This window comes from Megascapheus bottae, chromosome 27, assembly GCF_031878675.1.
Source record: "Megascapheus bottae isolate mThoBot1 chromosome 27, mThoBot2.hap1, whole genome shotgun sequence".
Lineage (NCBI taxonomy): Eukaryota > Metazoa > Chordata > Mammalia > Rodentia > Geomyidae > Megascapheus > Megascapheus bottae.
Window position 1 is genome coordinate 16,982,605 of NC_143535.1, and position 12,496 is coordinate 16,995,100.

Below are 12,496 nucleotides of genomic sequence, written 5' to 3' on the forward strand. Positions count from 1 at the left end.
TCAGAAGGCCGAGATTTGTACATTGCAGTTCAAAGCCAAAGGGGAAGGAAAGTCTGTAAGATTCTTATCTCTAATTAGCCACCAAAAAACTAGAAGTGGTGCTATGGCTCAAAGTGGTGGAACACTAGTCTTGAGCAAAAGGATCTCAGGGACAGCGCCCAACTCCTGAGTTCAAGCCCCAAGACCAACCAAAAATAAATAAATAAATCTTCTGTATATCAAACCTTACTATCTCTAAAGTAAATCAATTCACACACTCCCCCCCCCCCCCCCCAACCTCAGGACCTGTACTCTCATTAGCTTTACTTTTTCACGGCTAGCGTTCTATCACTTGAATCACACCTCCCATCCTGCTTTTGGCTAGTTAATTACAGGTGAAGTCTCTCAGACTTTTCCGCATGGACTAGCTTTGACCTGTGATTGTCTGGAGTTCACCCTCCAGAATTGCTAGGAGTATAGTTGTAAGACACTGGAGCCTAGCTATTTCGCTTTCATAGAAATTCAAGCCCTGGTTTCAGTACTATGTGCTGAGGTACTGTTTGGGATCCTGGAGACACATTAGTAAATAAGCAAAATCTCCTGCCCTTGTGGCCTTGACATTCTACCACAGTTAGGGTAGTAACACTGAAAAAGAAAAGTGGAGAAGAGAGAGTCCCATGTAAATAACATGATATGATCAATAATTTGCCAGCAATATGGAAAGCAGAAGTAGCAGACAGCTCTGCTGGGTGAAAGGAATGGGAAATCAGAGAAGATGAGAGAGAGAGAGAGAGAGAGAGAGAGAGAGAGAGAGAGAGAGAGAGAGAGAGAGAGAGAGAGAGAGAGAGAGAGAGAGAGAGAGAGAGAGAGAAGAGAAGAAGAGAGTGTTGTAATCACCAGGGTCCCCAGAGAATCATCCCAGACTCCCACAAGCAGCAGAAGCCCTTTGCCCTTCTGGATGCCTCTTTTACTTATACATTTGCAAAAGAAAGAACTTTGGGAATTGACAATAACAGGCCTCCTTGCAGCCCAGCTCAAAGACACACCAAGGATTTCTGTCTGCCTGCCAGACAATACTCTCCTTCCAAGCAACAGACTTGGGGGTGGTGGGAGGTTGGGTAGAAACATGTTTTCTGTTCCATTGACAGAGGGAGTGGGGAAAACCTCTGGCTGAACATCTGGTGCACTGTGTGCTGGATCACATTCTCCAGTCCATGAATGACGCTTCTCTAGGGGGAAAAGCCCTTTGCCCAGGGAAGGAAACTCAAAAGAGGGAGTTGCCAGGACTCTCCAGGGCTGTCATCTCAGGAAATATAGCTGAGACAGAAATGGATTGCTACTTTAATTTTTTTTTGGAGAAAGAAAAAAAGAACCTGTCTTTTTCTTTTCTCTCTCTCCCAACTTGTAGATTGTTACACAGAACAGCTGCGAGGGCTCTAAACTCTTTCAGAAGATGCAGAAAGGCTTATTGGAGGGTTGTTTCAGGGTGTGTGTGCGCGCGTGCGTGTGTGTGTGTGTGTGTGTGTGTGTGTGTGCCAGAGGGGAGGAGAGGAGGGTGGATCCCCCCACCCCTTCCTTGTCTTCTTGGCCAAAGAGAATTCCCTCCCACACAACCACTGTTTGAACATCAGCTGGACTTGAACATTTTGTTTTGATATTGCACATGCGTATTACCAAAATAGAAAACAACTGTGTGATATTTTTTTTTCCAGATTTACTCCTCAGCCAGGAAGCAGCCGTGGGACCTGTCTGGGTATAGAAATGAATTGAATACTTGATAACAGGGGCTCAGGATGAGCCAAGTTTCTTTCTTTCTTTCTTTCTTTCTTTCTTTCTTTCTTTCTTTCTTTCTCTCTCTCTCTCTCTTTCTTTCTTTCTTTCTTTCTTTCTTTCTTTCTTTCTTTCTTTCTTTCTTTTCTTTCTTTTTCCTTCAATGGAACTAGCACTGTTCAAGCAGTAAAGTATATGGATAGAGAATAACCAGACTCATTATCCAGCTTTCCACACTCCACACTCCCTCTACCTCCCCAACCCACACTACTGGACCCAGAACCCCATCTCACCATGGAACTCTGATGTAATGGAGGGATTCTCTCTCCTCCCCAATTCCCCTGCCTTTCTCAAATTATATGAAGGCTAACCACAACCCTCCAATTCACCACACTTCTAAACTAGTGAGCCCCTCTTCTTCAAGATTTTAGCAATCACTCAGAGTTTCTTCTGCTTGAGCTACACTTTGCCCAGGCAAGGATAACTGTTCCTTCCCTAAGTTCCTCCATGTTGCTATTTGTACTTATCACGCTGTTCTGCAAACATCTGCTTCTAGTTGCCTCTCCCACTAGATCCTGAACGGCTATGAATGTAGCCATGTCTCCTTTTTCATGTTGCATAACAGAAACTCACTGTGTGTAAATCTGTAAATGGACAGTTGGATAACTGGATGGGTGAATGAATGAATTGGTCTCAGGAGACTAAATGTGAAAGAAGTGGGCCATAAGTGAAGATATTTCTCAAATCCCAGAGTCTCAATAGGTGACAAGTCTGCATAAAGACCATCTTAGAAAAATTGTTCCATAGCAATGCGTATATGAAAACTGTTTTCTTCAATGCTATTTCAGATCACCTTATCTTTTCCCACAGTCCTGAACAAGAAGCCACATCCTATTCTCCACTGGAATACTTGAGCATCTATTGTCTCCACTCACTGCTACCCCAGTACAACTCAGGCTCTCAAGCAGATTTAGCTCATTCTTTTCACTCCATATCTCTGCTCTAGCACAGTGTTGACGGGCCTAAACCAAAGAGATTGGCACACAATAGCTGTTGACTACCAGACCTAAGTTAGAAAATAAACACAGATCCTTTAACTCAAGAAAGCTGCTTTCTTTCCATAGGAGGAACTCCACCAACTGAGCCCTGATTTTGAGTCCTTTCATACAAATCTCTTTCTAGCTAATGCAAGAAGGTTCTGTCCTTTGCAAAGCCTATGTGCCACTTTTCCAACAGCCCATCTTGCAACCCAGTAGGGATCTGTAGGCCTGGTACTTGCTTTCACCCAAGTGTTCCCAGAACAAGCTGAGAGACAAAGGAAAAGGAAGGTTAGGGTACAAGAGGGATGTTTGGGGTCAAGACATCAGAAGAGTAGGAAAGTCCAAGGGTAAGGTTTAGGCAGAGCAGGCTCCTGCTCCCATCAACTCTGGCCTGCTTGGCTGTATCTTCATGTAGTAGTGACATCAGTTAAAGAATTTTCATTTCGGATATCTGTTCCTAAAGGAAAGGTTAAATCTTTAAACTATAATGTAAACCTTTTCTCCTATGTACCCAGTATGGTGTATGTATCTAATTTCAACACTAGGTAAGGCATGAGAACCAAGAATCAGAGGTTGACCTAGGCTACCTATCAAGACCCTGCTGTAAAAGCAACACAAAATCTCTTCAAGTTAATTGCTGTTAAGCTAGACACTGGTGACTCGTGCCTGCAATGTTAATCAGGAAGCTGAGATCTAAGGATTGAGTTTCTACCAGGCAGGAGAAGAAAGCCTTAGGAGACTCTTATCTCCAATTGATCAGTAAAAAGCTGGGCGTAAAGTGAAGATATATCTTAACTGGTAAAGGTCCAGCCTTGAAGGAAAAAGCCAACCAAGAACAGGAGGCTCTGAGTGCAAGCACCAGTACACTCCTCCCCCTCCCAAAACCCAGAAAATTGCTTTTGATAAAATAATATGTTGTTAACTCAAAAAGTATGTTACCTTTGAAATATAATAGTCTTAAAGGACATTATAAAGCACCCCAAATCCTATAAGATTATATTAATATTTCATTCAATATTCTTCTTAATATTGTAAATGGATCTATATAAATGCAAGTGTAATACATAAAAAAGATTGTAATTTTACTTTGGGGGATATTTCTTTTTTTTTTTTTTTTGCCAGTCCTGGGCTTGGGCTCAGGGCCTGAGCACTGTCCTTGGACTTTCTCAAGGTTAGCACTCTACCACTTGAGCCTCAGCACCACTTCCGGCTTTTTGCTATGTATATGGTACCGAGGAATCAAACCCGGGTCTTCATGCATGCTAGGCAAGCATTTTAACCACTAGGCCAAACTCCCGGCCCTACTTTGGGGGATATTTCTTATATACAATTTTGTTATCTACTTCTTTTTCTTTGGTCCGTTGGGGCTTGAACTGAGGGCCTAGGCACTATTCCTGAGCTTCTTTGTGCTCAAGGCTAGTGGTCAACCACTCTAAGTCATCACAGCACCACTTCTGGTTTTCTGGTGTTCAATTAGAGGTAAAAGTCTCATGAACTTTTCTGCCCAGGCTGGCTTCAAGCCGGAATCCTCAGATCTCAGCCTCCTGAGTAGCTGGGATTATAGGCGTGAGCCAATGGTGTCCAGTTTGTTATATGTCTTCCACTGATTCTTGACATCGTAAGATTGGTATTTTCAATAAATACAGCTCTATTCTATGAAGTTTAAGACTGTGTGGAATTCTATTGCTGTGTATGCATTCATTGTACTTTTTTCAATGAAGATCTTACTGCTGTGTACTTGATTTCTCCCAATTCATTGTAAAATCTCCCAAAATCTTTTACATGCCATAAAGCCCGTTTTGTTGACACAAAGATATAAATTCTATATCTTAATATAGATTAACAAATTTCACCTCATAATACATAAGCTAGAATTATATTGCTACTGAAAAAGGCATTGAAATTAATAATTGCTATTGCCATTTTATTTATTTTTTTAAAATTATGTATAACTCTAGTACATACTAGGCTGGCCTGAAACTGCAGCCAGGTTTATGTTCCCAGAGACCCTCTGAACTCAATTTAGAGGGCTGCAATGACAAACAACATCCAGCTAACATTGTGAAGGGTTGAGGGTTGTTTTTTTTCAATCGTTAAGTCATTATACAAATCAGTTGATAAATATGCATGGTGATGAATGGAACTTGCCCTACAGTCTTCGGGTTAGCTTCCCAGGCATGGAATTACGGGTAAGACTGACCCTGCGTATGGAGACTGCATAAAGAGTACAAAAGTACAATCAATCTCTGGATATATCTCTCATAGAATATATCTATGTCTTTCCTTATCTTTTCCTCTTGGAAAGCTACAAAATACTTGATAAGATTTGCAAGGAGCATTTCTCCTAATGTCAACAATTTAGCATTGTCATCTATTCAGATGAAAAAAAATATGGATATCCTTTTCATTTAAGGTTTATTTGTTTGTTAAACATGTCATTTGAAATATGATATAAAAATCAATGTTAATAAATTCTTTAATAAAAATTTTTTTAAAAAAAGATTTACAGTATAGAAAGAATTTGGCTTCCAAAATGACTGGCCACCACTTCAAGGTGCTTATTCCAAACAACAGTGCCTCTGCCAAATTAAAAGCAACACCTAATATCAAGGCCACATTTTCATTTTCAGTGCACTGACTTTGATTTTTTTTTCTTTCTGAAATACATCCTAGGGGAACTGTTACCCTTACCCAAACCTGTGAATGCTCAAGTCTGTTTTATGAAACAGCCTAGTATTGGCATACCACTAACACATACCACCTGCATACTATAAGATAGCTCTTGATTTCTTATCTCCAATTTGATGTCAATTCTGTAGTGTAGAAACTATGACAAGGGGGAAAAGTTTTTATATCTTCAACCCTGATAGAGTTGTTTTGTAATACTTTCGATCTGTGCTTGGTTGAGTCTGTGGACACAGAGGGTCAACTACACACACAAAAAATATATATATATTTCTAAAGGCTTAGAGAACTGCCTCTATCTTAGAACTGCCTCTATCTTAAGATCCTGGGCAGTACAAGGTCAGCCATGATTCTCCTCCTGAGATCATCTATAACAGGGCAGCAAAGATGTATGCTACTTCCCACCTTTTTCTGCTTTTGAGTCATGGGTTCTCTGAGAGAAAGGACTGTGTATTGTTAGGTGGTGCCTAGGACATATGTGAGCTGCATTTTGTTTAAGTTTATTACAGCCCAGGCTACATGAAGGAAAGAGCAATGACATGGAGGTATCAATATATTTAGAACCCCCCCAAAAAAAGTTTTCACCTCTACAGTATGTCCTGTGCAACCCTGAGTGTTAAGCTACTGTAAGGTGGTATTCTATCTAAATGAATTGACATATCACATCAATTCAGTGTCCTCCACTGTTTTCCTTCCTCCCTTCCCCCCTTCCTCCCTCCCTTTTTCCCTCTCTCCCTTCTTCTTTTCCTCCCTGTTCCTCTCCCTTTCTTTTCCTTCCTCATCTCTTTTTCTTTCTTTCTTTTCCACTGGTATTTGGAGTTTGAATTTAGGGCTCTAGGGTTTCACTCTGCTTGCTTGCTTAAGACTGAAGGCCCTACCACTTGAGCTATGCTTCCATTCCAGCTGTTGGCTGGTTAATTGGAGCTGGAGTCTCTTGGTCTTTTGTGCCTGGGTTAGTTTTAAGTAAGGAGTGCTTACCTTTACATTTCCTTCTGAATGAGAAAAAAGGTTTCCTCGCCATCATACTAAGTACATTCTCAAAACTGGGGGAAAAGGCACCCTGCATTAAAGTCTGCCAACTCCAACATGCCTGGAGATTTCAGTCGGACAGTGCTAACTAAACCATGTAACAGAAACTAATCAGAAACCAACAATCTACTGGTTGGTCAGTATTTGTGTGGGTGGAAACAGCTTCCAGGAGATTAAAGACATTTTAGAATAAAAGTAGCTATAGCTTGTATCCAAATGCTATTCCTCAGCTCTGCATTTAAATCATGAACTTCCATAAATAATCACACTTGGAATTAGGATGTGATCAAGTGGCATGAACATGTTAGATATTCATCATTAATGGAATAAATAGATTAGCAGGGTTTTTTTTCCTTTTTGCTAAATACCTAGAAAAGAAAAAAGAATAAACCACCAGGCACAATTGATTCACACCTGTAATCCTGCCTACTCAGGAAGCTGAGACCTGAAAAATCACAGTTTGCAACCAGCTCAAACACATTCATGAGATTCATACCTCCAATTAACCAGCAAAAGGCAGGAAATGTTGCTATGGCTCAAGTGGTAGGGTGTCAGCTTCCCTGTTCAAGTTCCAGTGTTGACATGCATGCACGTGCACACACACACACACACACACACACACACACACACACACACACACACAAAGAAGCCAGAGAAATAACATGAACTATTCTGGTTTGCAACCATTGTGGATGTGAATGCCCAGGTAGAACAGATTCCTGGCCAGGTCAAGCTCAGAGAAGGACTGAAAGACCAAAAATGTCACCTCTCACCTGGCCTAGAATTTTAAATAATTTGTTTTCAGCTCATAGTCTGTAGATCAGGAGGGATTGAATATAGAATATCAGTTCAATTCTGGCTTTTATGGAGCTCTCAATAAATTGAACATCAATAGAGAGCTTGAGAGAAGAATTAAAGGGGGCTGGAGAGTCACAATAATGCCCTTCAGTGAATTAAATTAAAAGACACCAGCTGACATGAATGTTTCAAAACCATCAAGTAACTGCTTGGACTATGTCTGATGTCTGACTGTAATTTCCACGGTGGAGATTTTTTGTTTGTTTGTTTTTTGTGTTTATGTGTGGGGTTTTTTTTGTATTTTTGTTGTTGTTATTGTTTGCTTTATTGCTTGAGTTGTAAAGTCCCAATTTCTCAGTATAATGCTAAACAGCCTGTTGGCATGCTGACTGTAAAGAAGGATCTTTGCAAGTTCAGTGAATTTTGGAGTTGGAAAGAGATTTATTTTTATTTAATTTAATTTATTTTATTTAAATTTCACTAAGCTCAGTCAGTAAGGTTAGATGTTTTTAGCGAGCTGGAGCTAGCCCCTGTGTGAGTATATTTCACTGCCCTATTTTACCTAACTCTATTCCAGTAGAGATCATAGCAAGGATGAGTTTTATTTATTTTCAGGTTTTTTTTTTTACAGCCTTGAATGAGTAGCTTTATTTATGAATTAGAACTAAAACCCACAGAACTTAAATCCACACTCCATCCTTGTCTCCTCCCAGTCCCTCCCCGCGTGACTAATATTAGGATTTCCTTCCATAACCCTAGGTTGAATACACCCAGTCAGGAATTTTGTAGGAGAAAAGAGCCATAATTTATATCAAATATGACTCAGTGGACACCATTGTTATGCAGAAAACCAAGAAGTAAGCATTTTTTTTTTCCTTAGCTACCAAGGAAGTCTTTGAGAGACTGCTTAGCACATTTGGAGAACCATGGAAGCAGCAGGCCCAAGTTAAACCAACATTCTTTTGTGGAATAACCAGCTATCAATATAAGGAAGTAGTAATCTACTCTGAAAGGTGTTATAAAATGTTTGTGTTTTCCACCTTTGTTGTCTAGCTTTTAGTTATAAAGCAACACCCACCCAAACGATCACATGCATGGTAATCACTCAGGAATCCTGTTGCAAAAATTTAGGATGGAGGTCCTGTTCTGGAGCTGAGCACGTGACCCAGAAGCAGCAGGTTCCAGGACCTCAGTGAGTAGGTAGGCAGCTGGACGCCTTGAATTACATTTCTGAATGGAATGCGTTTAACAAAGTGGATGTTTAGGGAGCAGCGACCACCCGAGGACCAACAAGAAGACATCAGGGCCAAGGCTGAACACAAGTCTGATAAGGTGGAAGGCAAACCTGGGAGGTTTGAATTGCACAACTCAGGTTTTTTTCTAGACCTCTCAAGCCAGGAACCAGATGACAGCCATATCTACAAGATATCAGGCCTTTCAAGGGAACCTGTTATATCAATAAACTAGAGCCAGATACGCAGTATCAGCCTACAGTCCCATCCAGGAATCCTTGCACCTAGGCTTTCAGGCAAACATGGGCAATGGAGTGGGGGTTGGGGGAGGGAGAGGGAGAAGGGTAGGGAAAGGGAGAAGCAGAGGGAGAGGGAGAAGAGGAAAGGAAAGGAAGAAGTCAAAACTCAAACAAGTAGCAGGGCTCTTTTCTTAGGTGAGGTAAAGGAAACCAGAAAAGATATTCAGGGACTTGACTAGATTCAAGAGTGAGTGCTTGTAGCTACATTTTTCAGTAGACAGGTGAAGAAACAAGCAAACAAAAAGAACTATGTTGTCATAGGTAACTGTCCTCAGGATTTGCCTCAAACGCCACTAAATTGTTGCCTATCACATAGTTTCACTCAATGCTAGATGCTTTTTAATTTTCATGAAGAAGAAAAAGACAAGGTAAAGGGGAGGAAGAAAGGGTGAAAGAAGGGCAGGAGGAGGAGGAGGAGGAGAAAGAGACCATGGGGAGAAAAGAGAGAAGGGAAGAAAGGAGAGAGACAAAAGGAAAGGAGATGAGAGGATAGGATAGAAGCAAAAAAGAGGAGTAGAAAATGAAAGGGAGAAGGAAAAGGAGGAGAGAGAAGAGAGTGAAGGGGAGAAGATGCTCCAGTTTCTAGGCTACATCGATTTCTTCTGCTTTTGGATAGGAGCAATTGGGAAATTTGAATGGGGAATTTGAAAGGATTATTGTTCCACCAATCCATACAATTTTGAAGCACAGCAGAACCTGAGTGAAGGGTGTAAAATTCACCAGTAGACTGCAGCTCTGTGTGCAACCATGGAACATTCTGGGCCAAGTTCTGTCTCCCTGGCATTTGTTCACTCCTGCCTCACCCTTCTCTGGGGACCTCCATTCACACACCCACTTTCCTGCAGCATTACTTCATGCTATCCTGAAACTGCTGGCTCCTTTTTTTCTCCCCAAATCTCTATGCCATTTACTTCTAATCTCTCATCTCCTTGAACTAAGTGGTTTCCATGAGCCATTCACTTCTAGTGGGAAAAAAAAAATCAAAACCCATCACATTCAATAACCTGTCCTTGATTACAAGGTAAAACATTAAAAAATATTATCTTAAAGGTTTCAGATCCACATATCCATTTATAAGTACAAGGCACCTTGATTGATATCACAATGGGACAACTGTAATACCACCCAAGGACCTGCCATTTTCCTGATTTCCAAGCCAGAGCTTGGATGTCAACTCTGACTCTGCTGTGGCCTCTGAACTCCATTACCTGGAACACGCAGCTGGCACGGGTCCAGGCTCTCAGCAGATTCTTCAAGGTAACAGAAAACAGCCAGGTGTTGAAGGATCACCCCTGTACCCTGTCTCCCCCCCAACTCTGCTGGGAGGCCTCCTTGTATTTCCAGCAACGGACACCTGGGTGTAAGAAGCGGGTAAGGCAGTGAGGCCTGCTCTGTAATCAATCTGAGCTTCCTACATCCTCAGCAGCGGAACCAAAAAACGGAAAAGGCTTGTGTGGCAGCCTGAACTGTTTGTTATTTCAGTCCTGAGTTGGCAAGGATGGAAGTTGTTGATTTACAATTAGAAGCAGCATGCTTCTTCAAATATTAATATTAATAACGACAATGCCCCCAAACACATGAAAAGACCTTTTCATCTTCAAAGCATTTTGCAAAGACAAGCTCTCTCTTCTCTCCATTCAGAAACTACCAGGTAAGCAGCTATCTCCCAGACTGTGGCCACCCCGCTGCAGCTTGGGCACAAGGGGTTTCTCCTAAGATAAAAAGGAGTTGAAGCAATCCAGGCCACCGCTGATGAAAGAATTAAAGTGGTAGTCATTTCGCAAATTAAATGGAACCGCCTGAGTTATCATTTCAAGAACTGTACTTTCTGTTGTTTAACAAACATCATTATGCTCCAAAAATAATTTAATGGAAAAATAGTCTGGAGAACGTTAGAAAAAGAGAGGAAATGAACAGTACTAAGAAACACTGACAATGAACCCCCTCCCCCAAACTCTATCTCAATCTCCCAGTATCTTTTTGTGACAGCTCACTCACAGAAAATGCTTCTTTCCCCTTGTGTTGGAACTAGGGCTTGCACCCAGAGCCTGAACACTGTCTTATTTTTTTTTTCCTCAAAACTGATATTCTATTACTTGAGCTGCACTTCCACTTCTAGTTTTGTTTTGTTTTGTTTTGTTTTTAAGAACCTCACAGATTTTTCTGCCTAGGCTGGCTTTGAGTCTCAATCCTCAGTTTCCTACAGAGCTAGAATTACAAGCATGAGCCACCAGCACCAGGTAGAAAATGCTACTTTAAAAATGAAGAATAGCAACGTTTTTAACAGTCGTTGAGAAACACACACACACACACACACACACACACACACACACACACACACACACACACACAGAGGCAGGATGGAATTGCTGTATAATATCAAGGAATAGAGAGGAACTGCCATTACCTTCTTCCATGCACCTCTTGGCAGCAACTGAGACAGAGACCCACCTCCCTCTACCCCTCTCATCCACCCATACACTGGCATGACAAAGATTTCCCAAAGGATTGGTTGATCTTGAAGAACTGTGAGACAAGAGACAGTGGTAAAGCTTGTTTTTCCCAATTCCAACCTGTAACCCTAGGAGTGAAAAGCTGGGATTGAGGAGACATTTCTATGTTGAATTACAGTTTTATTTCTTTGGAAGTGCTCCAGTCTGCTAAGCAAACCCAGTGTGACAAGTCCTTTGAATATAGACAACATACAGGATTCTGCTTTGGGAGAAAGAAACAAAATAAAACCTAAATCCTGATTTCAGGTTGTTCCATCGTCAGGTAAGTTGGTTTTGTGGGTTTTTTTTTTTTGAAAACTGTTATTAAACAATTGACTGGATATATAGAAGATGTAAGATGAAGAAAAGAAACTTGCTTATGTTCTTAAAGTTTCTCCTAATTTACCTTTGATTCACAGAATGGGAAAAAATAGAATGAAAACGGGAAAAAAAGAAAAGTTTTAAGTAGAAACTCACCTTTCACGTCTCTGCTTCTAGGGAGAGGCAGGCTAAAATTTAGTTAACCAGTGAACGCCTCTGAAGTTCTGCCTTCTCTGCCCAACTACCTGCGGAATTCTCTGCTCAGGGAGTGACTAAAGAGGATGAGAAGACCATAATGCTTCTAATAGAGCTGCCTCCTTAAATTGGGGGTGTGGTCAAGAGAAAGCTGGAGTCTTTCTCCAGCCCTGGGCACTAGAGCAGGACTCCTTTAGGACAGGCACTGCAGTCTACAGGAAAGCAACTAGTGTGACCAGCTATAGCAATCTTAACTTTATACCCTTAGAAAGTATGCTTCGAATCAGCCAAGGGAAATCCAGGAGGGAAAGGAGAAAAAGGACATGTATGATATAAAACTCTGTCCACTGAGTATGTGAATGTATGATGCTGTCGACACTTGCTACTGGGAAAACAGACTGTCAGCTAGCAGAGGGCTGTGGTCCACTTAGTTTTTTAGCCCTGTGCTTCTCTCTTATTAGTAAATGCCACATTCCCTAGGAGAAGGAAAGAACTACAGTTGTGCTTAAGTTACTCAGGTTTTGCTCTGTGTTGCACATTGTGGTTTGGACTTACATATGAAAATAACTATGCCCTTTATTCATCTAGAAGGACCATCCCAGCTTGTGTGGCCTGGCCTTGACCTAAATGTTCTTAGGTGGTCATTACTGTGTGTG

General features: G+C 41.3%; 1 protein-coding gene across 1 annotated transcript in view; it reads right to left on the bottom strand.

Moving 5' to 3' along the window:
• LOC150045715 (transforming protein p68/c-ets-1-like) overlaps nucleotides 1-11,874 on the bottom strand; it is a 29,838-nt gene extending 17,964 nt beyond the window's left edge. The window contains exon 1 of the transcript XR_016532835.1: nucleotides 11,802-11,874. The gene's annotated coding sequence lies outside the window, so the exon portion shown is untranslated. The remainder of the gene's footprint in view (nucleotides 1-11,801) is intronic.
• Between the last annotated feature and the right edge of the window lie 622 nt (nucleotides 11,875-12,496).